At 42.0% G+C, this 9622-nt stretch overlaps 1 pseudogene; it reads right to left on the bottom strand.

Moving 5' to 3' along the window:
- The window catches only part of LOC143387521 (leucine-rich repeats and immunoglobulin-like domains protein 1), an 89226-nt pseudogene extending 87287 nt beyond the window's left edge, over positions 1 to 1939 (bottom strand).
- Between the last annotated feature and the right edge of the window lie 7683 nt (positions 1940 to 9622).

The following is a 9622-nucleotide window of genomic DNA, read 5'->3' on the forward strand; positions in this document are numbered from 1 at the left end:
TGTTAGTGAAATGGGAACAGACAAAAAGGATTTGAGACAGTCTACAGAATAACCAGAAAATCAGAATGCCCTCTACCATCATGCAGGTAAATGCAAGGCTGGTTTTGCCTTCAGTAATGCTAACATGGCTGCTTCCTCTTTGTCCTCAGAGGCATAACCCAAACTCCTTAACAGAAAATTGCAGCTTTTTTCTCACTTGCTACTGTAAATAGGTAAGTCATTTACACCTGATTTAAGAAAGTCCTCCACTACTACTAAACAAAAGGATATAAAATCTATTTTAAACTCTTTTTACCAAAGAAATTCTCTTTTCAAGCCTATATGCAAATGAGACAAAACGGAAGGAGGAAAAGCACTAGAATATTTTTGACAATGACTTCAATCCACTTTTATTGTGGTAAAAATTAGAAAGCTATTGCAAAAGCACATTAATAGTTTTATCAATATTTATCTGTTTAAAAAAAGTTTAAAATTTACAAATACCTTTACCAATGAAAAACTTCCAAGGACTATTTTAGCAATCTTACTTAACCATTTCTTTTCTCTGATATTAGGTTCAGCACGTAAATTTAAATTTCATACTCTTGGAGGAAAGAGGGCCTTGAGGTAAGGGGAAAAAGAGCATTTCTCTGATTTTCTTGAAATTTACAATGTTTTCAAAAGTTGTTTAATGTTCTCTCCACAAGATTACAACACACTGAGAAGAATTTTAAATTATTTCAAAGACTGCTGCTATTCAATATAATATTCTCAAGTTCATTAGTGTTTGATTAATGGTGCAATGAAGGTGAAAATATATAGAAAAATAAGAACATGAATCACTATAAAATGCAATAATTGATCAGTTTTTATATTCTCTTTTTCTTTTAGTTGTGATCAATGAAAAACAACAAAACATCAACATTAAGTAATGCTATAGGTACATTTTATGTTTGATACAAGAGTTCTACTCAATACAACCACTATCACTGATGGAGTCCCATTGATGGATTTTTTGCCATCATAGAAAATAAAAGTCAGCAGGAAACAAATAATCTTTCACTTACAACCAACAAAATGTTTTTTCCTGCTGTTGGTTTTCACTACTATGTCAAGAACATCCACGAGTTTTAAAGATGTGCAAAGTTTTAACAGCAAAGTGACACCTGAGATTGTTAATGGCTACTTTTCAGTTTTATTTGTTCTCACAAGAACAAGGAGGGATAACTATAACTACAAAAAAATTATACTTATTATGCAGGATTTAAAGACTTGTTTGTAAAACTAAGCAAATTTAAAATTTGCTTTCAAAAAAGGCCAAGGCCTGACATTCAACATTTTTTAGCAAATATAAACTTTTTTGATCATTTCCTTTCATGAAAAGTGACACATTTCCTTTTATGAACCTGCCACCACAGATGCCTGGACTGACACCCAGGTGGACACGTGCTAATTTCACTCAAGAGTATAACTCACAAAAGGAAACATCCCCAATGTACCATCTAATTCAGTTTCACACATTTTCCTTGCCAAATCCTTAAACTGTCAGGATGAGAATTCAGTCTCTAGGACTCTTGCTGAAATTACCAAAGTACAGAATAAGTTTGCTTAGAAGCATAGTTTTAGTGAGGACGTTTTCATGCTCCCTAAAGGATGACAATTCATTCAAGTACAAATAAAATTGGTCATGAAGTATTTCTAGAGTATTGTTCTTGATGTAAAAATAAAAGCATCCAATTGCTTGGAAGACAACCAGACAATGTTACCTTTCAGCACTAGTGGATAACTTAGCAGTGGTTTTGCTAGAGAGTTGGTGCTCTTCTTCTGCTGGGTGGCAGAAGGTTCTTTCTTCTTGATCTTCAGGCTCTGGAGCAGCAGGGTCTTGCTGGTCCACATCTGAAATGCCACTGCTGGTGCTGGGGCTGTCATCATCATCGGACATTTGCTTATCACTGGCCATCTTGATGAAGTCATCACTTGGAAAACTTTTTTAAAGAGAAAAGGGAAGAAATGTTAATCTAAGAAATCAATCAACAGCTTTTCCTTATCTTAATATCATTCCCAAATTGAATCTTTATAAAAAGGCTTCAAAAGTGTTCACATTTATTGTATGAAAATGTTACTGGGGATAGGATGAGTCTTACAATGCCAGCTCTCAGGGATTGTCCGAAATCACCCACTCACATTTTTTTTTCTTCCATTCCTTGGATAATCTATCAATTGTCTACTTTCTCAGAAGGCATGAAAAAGATTTCCCCGGGGAACTTAAGGCAAGGAGTATTAACAACATGACACACTGTAAATAACAGATTTTTATGAAAAATGTTAAAAAGTCACTACAGGTCTAAATATTCACAGACTGACATGGGTCAGAGCTACCAAATTCCTTTTCCCAGAGGAAAACATTCCCTGTTAACAGCTCATATGTTTATTTAAGGTGAACATTCCTCTTCTATGCACGTAAAACCTTTAAACACAACACTGGGAAATTTAAAACTCAACTAACAAGCTGCCCTAGCCTTTTCCTGGACCAGCAGTGAAGTTTCATCCAGCCGCCACCATGGGAAAAACAGAATCCAAACTGCACTTTCGGCAAAGCTCCCCATGTCACCAAGGTTCCTTGCTCAATGCTTACATCACGGGGGGGACTTTTTACCCAAAATTAACAAAAAGAAGGGTAAAAGCCCAAGGAAAAACAACAAAGCCCCAACAACTGCAACAATTGTCTGCGCCCTCATAGGCGAGCTGCTGCTGCTGTCACTGCTGCTGCCAGTGTCCACGCAGCTCCGCCGCCCTTTGTGGGGAAGGCCGCCCACAGACAGCTCGCTGCCCAAGCTGCCAAATAATAGGAGCAGCCAAAAGGCCCCGCACCTCACGGACACCGGTGGATACCTAGCGTGAATGTAGCTGCCGCTGCGGCTGCCCTAAGTGCCCACCCCCCAGGACCCCAGCCCTGCCGCCCTACCTTGCCGCTCCTACTGCCCCCCACGTGGACCCCAGCCCTGGTGCCTTACCTCGCGGTGGGGATGAAGCTGCCGTCTCCACCGCCCTACCTTGCCGCCCCTACTGCCCCCCACGCGGACCCTAGCCCCGGCGCCTTACCTCGCGGTGAGAATGAAGCTGCCGCCACCACCGCCCTGGCTGAAGCCCACGTGGACACCATCCCTGCTGCCCTACTTCCTGGCGGGAACAAAGCTGCCCCCACCGCTACCACAGCCCTAGCTGCCCCCAAAGCCGACCTCAGTCCCACCACCTGAGGAGGAGATGCAGCGGCAGGAACGAGGCGGTGGCGGCGGCAGGAACCAGGCGGCGGTGGCGGCAGGAACCAGGCGGCGGTGGCGTCAGGAACGAGGCGTCGGTGGCGTCAGGAACGAGGCGTCGGGAGCGGCGGCGGCGGCAGGAACCAGGCGGCGTCAGGAACCAGGCGGCGTCAGGAACGAGGCTGTGGCGGCGGCAGGAACGAGGCGGTGGCGGCGGCAGGAACCAGGCGGTGGCGGTGGCAGGAACCAGGCGGCGGTGGTGGCAGGAACCAATCAGCGGCGGCGTCAGGAACGAGGCGGCGGCAGGAAGCAGGCGGCGTCAGGAACGAGGCGGTGGCACCGGCTGCTGCGGCGGCAGGAACCAGGCGGTGGCAGAAACCAGGCGGCGGTGGCGGCAGGAACCAGGCGGTGGCGGCGTCAGGAACGTGGCGGCGGCAGGAACGAGGCGGCAGCAACGGCGGCGGCGGCGGCAGAAACCAGGCGGCGTCAGGAACGAGGTGGCGTCGGCGGCAGGGTCGAGGCGGCGGCGGCGTCAGGAACAAGGCAGCGGCAGGAATGAGGTGGCGGTGGCGGCAGGAACCAGGCGGTGGCGGCGTCAGGAAGGCGGTGTCAGGAAGCAGGCGGTGTCAGGAATGAGGCGGTGGCAGCGGCTGCGGCGGCAGAAACCAGACGGCGTCAGGAACGAGGCGGCGGCAGGAACCAGGCGGTGGCGGCGGCATTAACCAGGCGGCGGTGGCGGCAGGAACCAGTCGGCGGTGGCGTCAGGAACGAGGCGGCGGCAGGAAGCAGGCGGCGTCAGGAACGAGGCGGCGATGGCAGCAGGAAGCAGGCGGCGTCAGGAAGGAGGCGGCATCGGCGTCAGGGTCGAGGCGGCGGCGGCGGCAGTGTCGAGGCGGTGGCGGCGGCAGGAATGAGGCGGCGGTGGCGGCAGGAACCAGTAGGCAGCGGCGTCAGGAACGAGGCGGCGTCAGGAAGGAGGTGGCGGTGGCGGCAGGAAGCAGGCGGCGGCAGGAACGAGGCGGCGGCGGCAGGAACGAGGGGGTGGCGGCAGCGGCAGCAGGAACGAGGCAGCAGCGGCAACAGGAACCAGGCGGCGGCGGCAGGAACCAGGAGTTGGTGGCTGCAGGAACCAGGCGGAAGTTGCCCACGCCGACCCCCACGCCGACCCCCACGCCGACCCCCACGCCGACCCCCACGCCGACCCCCACGCCGACCCCCACGCCGACCCCCACGCCGACCCCCACGCCGACCCCCACGCCCCCCGTTGCCTTACCTCCAGCCAAGAAGGAAGCAGCCGCTGCCACCGCCCACAGGAGCCCAGACCTGCTGCCTTACCCCGAGGTGGGACGAAGTTACTGCTGCCGCTGCGGACCTTGCAAACCCCAGCCTCCTGCCTGACCTCGCCGCCTGAAGGAAGCCGCCGCCGCCCCCCTCCACTGCCCCCACGCGGACTCCAGCCCTGTTACATTGCGGTGGCAAGGAAGCTGCCGCTGCCATGCCCAGGCTGACCCCCATGCGGACCCCAGCCCCAACGCCTTACCTCGTGGCCAGAATGAAGCTGCAGCCACCGCCCTGGATGGTGCCCACTAGACCCAAGCCCCACCAACTTACCTCCCTGTAAAATTCTCCCATAGGAGAATCAGTTTTTTATATGTTGCTGTTGAATGAATTCTTTTACTTCAGCAGAATAACTATTTCAGAAACTACCCAAAATGATTTATATCTGCTTAAATTTTCCATGCCTGGCTTATTTTACGATAGGAAGGAAACAATGTTCTGGGCTTTCAAAAATAGAAGAATATACCAGTCTCTGAAAAGATTTCTGGTATCAGATCTAGTCTTTATTTTCAGAATGTATTAGACAGCACTGTGCATGGTCAGTATTATTCCAAACAGTGTTTGAGGATTATATACATGGATTTTCTACCCAGACACCAATTCTAGGATTACCAAATTTTCAGCTATAGCACTCAGAAAATTGATGGTCTCTGTTTCTTTCCATCTCACTCTCACTCATTTTTATGAACATTAATCTACTTTCAAGATTACATCAGTATCTCAATAAATGTCAAGTTCTTTACTTTTATAGTTTGAATAAATCCAAATGTTATTTCTGTCCACCCCAAATTTAGTTTGAAATATTGTTGGTCATATAATGAATAAAAACATTGCTAATGCTTTTAGAGACTACATGTATCGTCAACTGGAGTGATGTTTATGATGCCTTAGGGGCCAAAAGCTAAGTACAGCTAAAGTGAGTTTGTCAGCCACAGGAGAATTCAGATTTTTCTCATGTACAGAGTTTTTATAAGGACTGAAGAGGGAAAATAAAATAGCAAGGTAGTTTAGGTCCAACATCCTGGGAAGTATATAAAATGTGCCATTCCAGACCTACACTCCCTTCTGATTGGTAGCTAGGTCACAGATTTTAAGATTATGATGTCATACCTTCTGTGGTGCCTAAACTCTATTTAAATGCTGAAGTTGTTTTTTCTAGTCACATGGTATATAAAACCATTGCATGATATTCTTAGAATTGGCTACCATTTCACATTCTGGGCATATATATAAAAAGAGCTTTAAGTGATATATTTGTATATTCATGAAATGCAACTTAATAATTATAGCACAAATGGCAATTTATAGCTCATACTTGAGTCCTTATACTTAAAATGCACAAATATATTTATGTATTAATCCAAAAATTTTAATTTTAAATGAGATAATATATATAAAGCACTTACAACAGATCATAGCACATGTTAAGAGTTATAAAGGTGTAAGCTGTTATTTTTGTTCACTTAGCAGATACTTATTGAGTCTAATTTAATGCCAGGTATTTTGGAAAACATCAGAAACTTATTACAAAACAAAGGAGATAAAATCTTTGTCCTATATAACTGTGTGTGAACAATGTTTTGAACAATGTTTTGATCAGGATTTACAAAGAGAAAAGAAAGCTGATTTGTAAAGGAAAACATCAAAGCTTCTTTTCACTAAATGAAAACAGTAAAGATCAGAACAGATTGCAACACCAACCTGAGCCTTTGTAGAAGTCCATGTTAGCAGTGAAGGATAAGCAAAAAAGAAAGAAAATTATATAGGCATTAGTAGAGCTGCTATTATAACAAAAATTTTTAAAAATTAAAAAAAAATCCTTTTCCCTGATTATTCAAAATTGATGCCTACATTTCAGCTAGAATTTGAATGTTTCCTCTCAGTTCAAAAGTAAAATACCCTTCTAAGTGGATATCAGACTTAGGATTATGTAGCAACAAGAACACATGGATCTGAAAAGGCTGAGTAGATTTTCACTAGTTGTCCTCTTATTATGAGAGTTGATTCCTAAGATCAAGGGTCTTAGTGGGAATGACATAAATATCTGAGGCCTAACTCAAATGCCCTAAGAGTATAACAGTCACAGTTGATTACTCATGGCAAAAGATACAAGAATTGTTATTTTTGCAGTTATAGCACTTATAGACCAGACTTTTACAACGTAGATTCCATGATACTCAAACTGCTCCTTCCTCTCTATCATGGATCTTTCTTTCTTCCTTAACTTTACCGCAATTTAATTTTGAACTTGAGTGATATGTTAACTACTATCATCTCTAACATTAGACTGTATGTTCCCAGAGGGCAGATCTGGAACCATTTTTATGTCTAGCATTTTATTCTGAATATACAGTACCTGGTATACAGTAAATATTTCAAAAACTTTTTTTTTGAAAGATGAATGAATGAGTAAATGAGTATAGTTCTGAGGTCACATAAATTATACTTGGACATATCTGAAAAATTATAACCCGAATCCACAATCCATTTTCAGTTTGCATTGCAATAGATCAAAATCTTAATAAACAGAATAATAATTCCAAATAAGTTGGGTGGGTCAATTACACATCCTTCTATCTGGCATTTTAATTGCCTTTGAATCAAATCATCATCATCATCATCATCATCATCATCATCAATCTATAAAGAAGAAGTTGTCAAATAAATCATTGAGACAACAGGGCTTCACAAACTCAGAAGGTGGCCACATTTATTATCACTATTTCAAAAATAGTATTAAAATAGATCATTTAAGAGTTATAATTATTTAGGCTAATCAAAATAAGAATATTGTTGGCTTTAGATATGTCCTTAGATAGAAATATAAACCATTAAAAAATACTTAATGATAAGAAGCTGAAGAAAATTCCTAACATTAGTGAAATGTCTGCTTCATGATAAATGGTGGACATAATTAACTCAGAGTTAAGTGATCAGTGAACAATGAACCATGCTCACAGGATTATTTTATTGCACATTAGTATCACATCTATGGAGATGAGTTATGTGCTGTCTTAATATTACTACCAAATCTTTGTGACAGCTGCCCAAAGATTAAAATTCAGATCACTGACCATGGAAACTTGAGTATATTATCTGACTCACTCTCCTTCTCTCTCTCTCTCTTTCTCTCTCTTAGTAAGTGGATTGAACCCATGTCTTCAAGTGTGCTAGGCAAGCCTACTATCACAGAACTACATCCCCAGTTTGTATACTCCTGATTTTGTATAGATCACCCAGGAATTTTGGTCTGTCCAGAACTTAGGAATCCAGCTCCATAGTTCAAGGGTTGCTAGAATTATTGGATTTCAGTTCACTGCATCACTACATGAAATATGTGTTGGGCAAATAATGAATGCATTATTAATACCAAAGGGGAAAATATTCTTGATGAATAATAATGGGTAATTTCTTTGATATGGATAGTTAAATTTCCACGGGGCAATAAATAAAAGCAATCAAAAGTACCTCTTTGTCATTCCTCGGGATACATACTGAAGAAGTGTTCAAAAGCATGAATAATTATATTAGACATAAGAATTTGAATGTACTATGACAAACTAAGTTGTTTTCCTGAAATAATGTGTATTATTTTCCCTTTCTGTCTTTAAAAATATTCTTTGCATCATAATTACCTAATCTCTTGTTAAAATATGTAATTTCTATAAAAGATTAAATCTGTATTGTTCTTGCTCAAAAATCTTTCAGATATTTCAACTGTTTTTACGTTTCTATATAGTCTTAATCTATGTCCTTGGCCTTGTTCAAGGTGTGTTTGGCTATTTCTAATATAAAATATGGTTACTGTGTTAACATCAATGTGTCAAAATGGAAATGGTTTAATTTCCCCACAGGGCCAACTACATCTCCACATATCAAAATATTACTCTTTCTTGGGGCTGGGGTTGTGGCTCAGCAGTAGATCGCTCACCTATCACGTGTGAGGCACTGGGTTCAATCCTCAGCAAATAAATAAATAAATAAATAAATAAATAAATAAATAGATTTAAAAATTATTACTCTTTCTTTAAAAATCATTTTAGACCTTACTTTCTCACCCTGCATTTCCTCACTTTTGTGCTTTTATTGTCCCCTGAATTCCTGAGATGCAACACACAGTACCAGAGATTTGGCTTTCTATACACACGTTCTGTCTCTCTAGATGGAACCCGAGTTGTGTTTTGAGAGTAGGATCAGTAGTACATACTTCATCAGACAAGATTAAACCAGTTCTCTCTCCTACTCAAAACACTGCAGGGGCCCCATCACACATAGAATCATACCCAAAACACTCATATGAATGGCCTACTGAGCCCTAAATGACCCAACCCTGGTGTATTTCTTTAAAAATCTCCAATACTCACCATGTAGCTTATGCATTCCAGCCACACCACCCTTTACATTGCTCCTCAGCCAGAACAAGTGAGTGTCTGTCTGAGTCTCACCCCTTTGTCTAAGGAATAGTTTATTCCTTCACTATAAGCTTCGTTAGAATTTTGACTGCCTTATTCTTAAATGTATCTTAGCAAATGGCACCTGGGATGCACTTAATAATTGTGTGTCCCTCAAATAATTATCTCTTCATATGTTAGGCAACTGGTATAATATCTTAAGCAAGGACTGTGAGGATTGGTAATTAAAGAATATTTGGTAAAAAGATACTATAAAACTATACATACATGATTATACTTAAAGAAATAGGGATATGTGTTTGTATCCATTTTCATAATATCTGATTTACTCATTGCATAAGATTCAATATCAGTGACAGTTAACCCAAACGGTAATTAAGGAAGTTCACTAGGAGACATTCCTTCTTTGTTTCATGCATTCCACCACATACCTTGTCCGCATTTCCACAAATTATGAATTTTCCTTGAAGTGTGTTACCATGAATAAATAGAAGTGGTATATACCCACATAAATAATGAATGCTTATCTAGGTGAATATGAACCTAAAATATTGAACATAAGAAAAAATGAACAAATTTGTTATCAAATTACAGATTAGAAAACTTTCATAATATTGTCTTTTTCAAAAATTT

This window comes from Callospermophilus lateralis, unplaced genomic scaffold (assembly GCF_048772815.1).
Source record: "Callospermophilus lateralis isolate mCalLat2 unplaced genomic scaffold, mCalLat2.hap1 Scaffold_858, whole genome shotgun sequence".
In the NCBI taxonomy this organism is placed as follows: Eukaryota; Metazoa; Chordata; class Mammalia; order Rodentia; family Sciuridae; genus Callospermophilus; species Callospermophilus lateralis.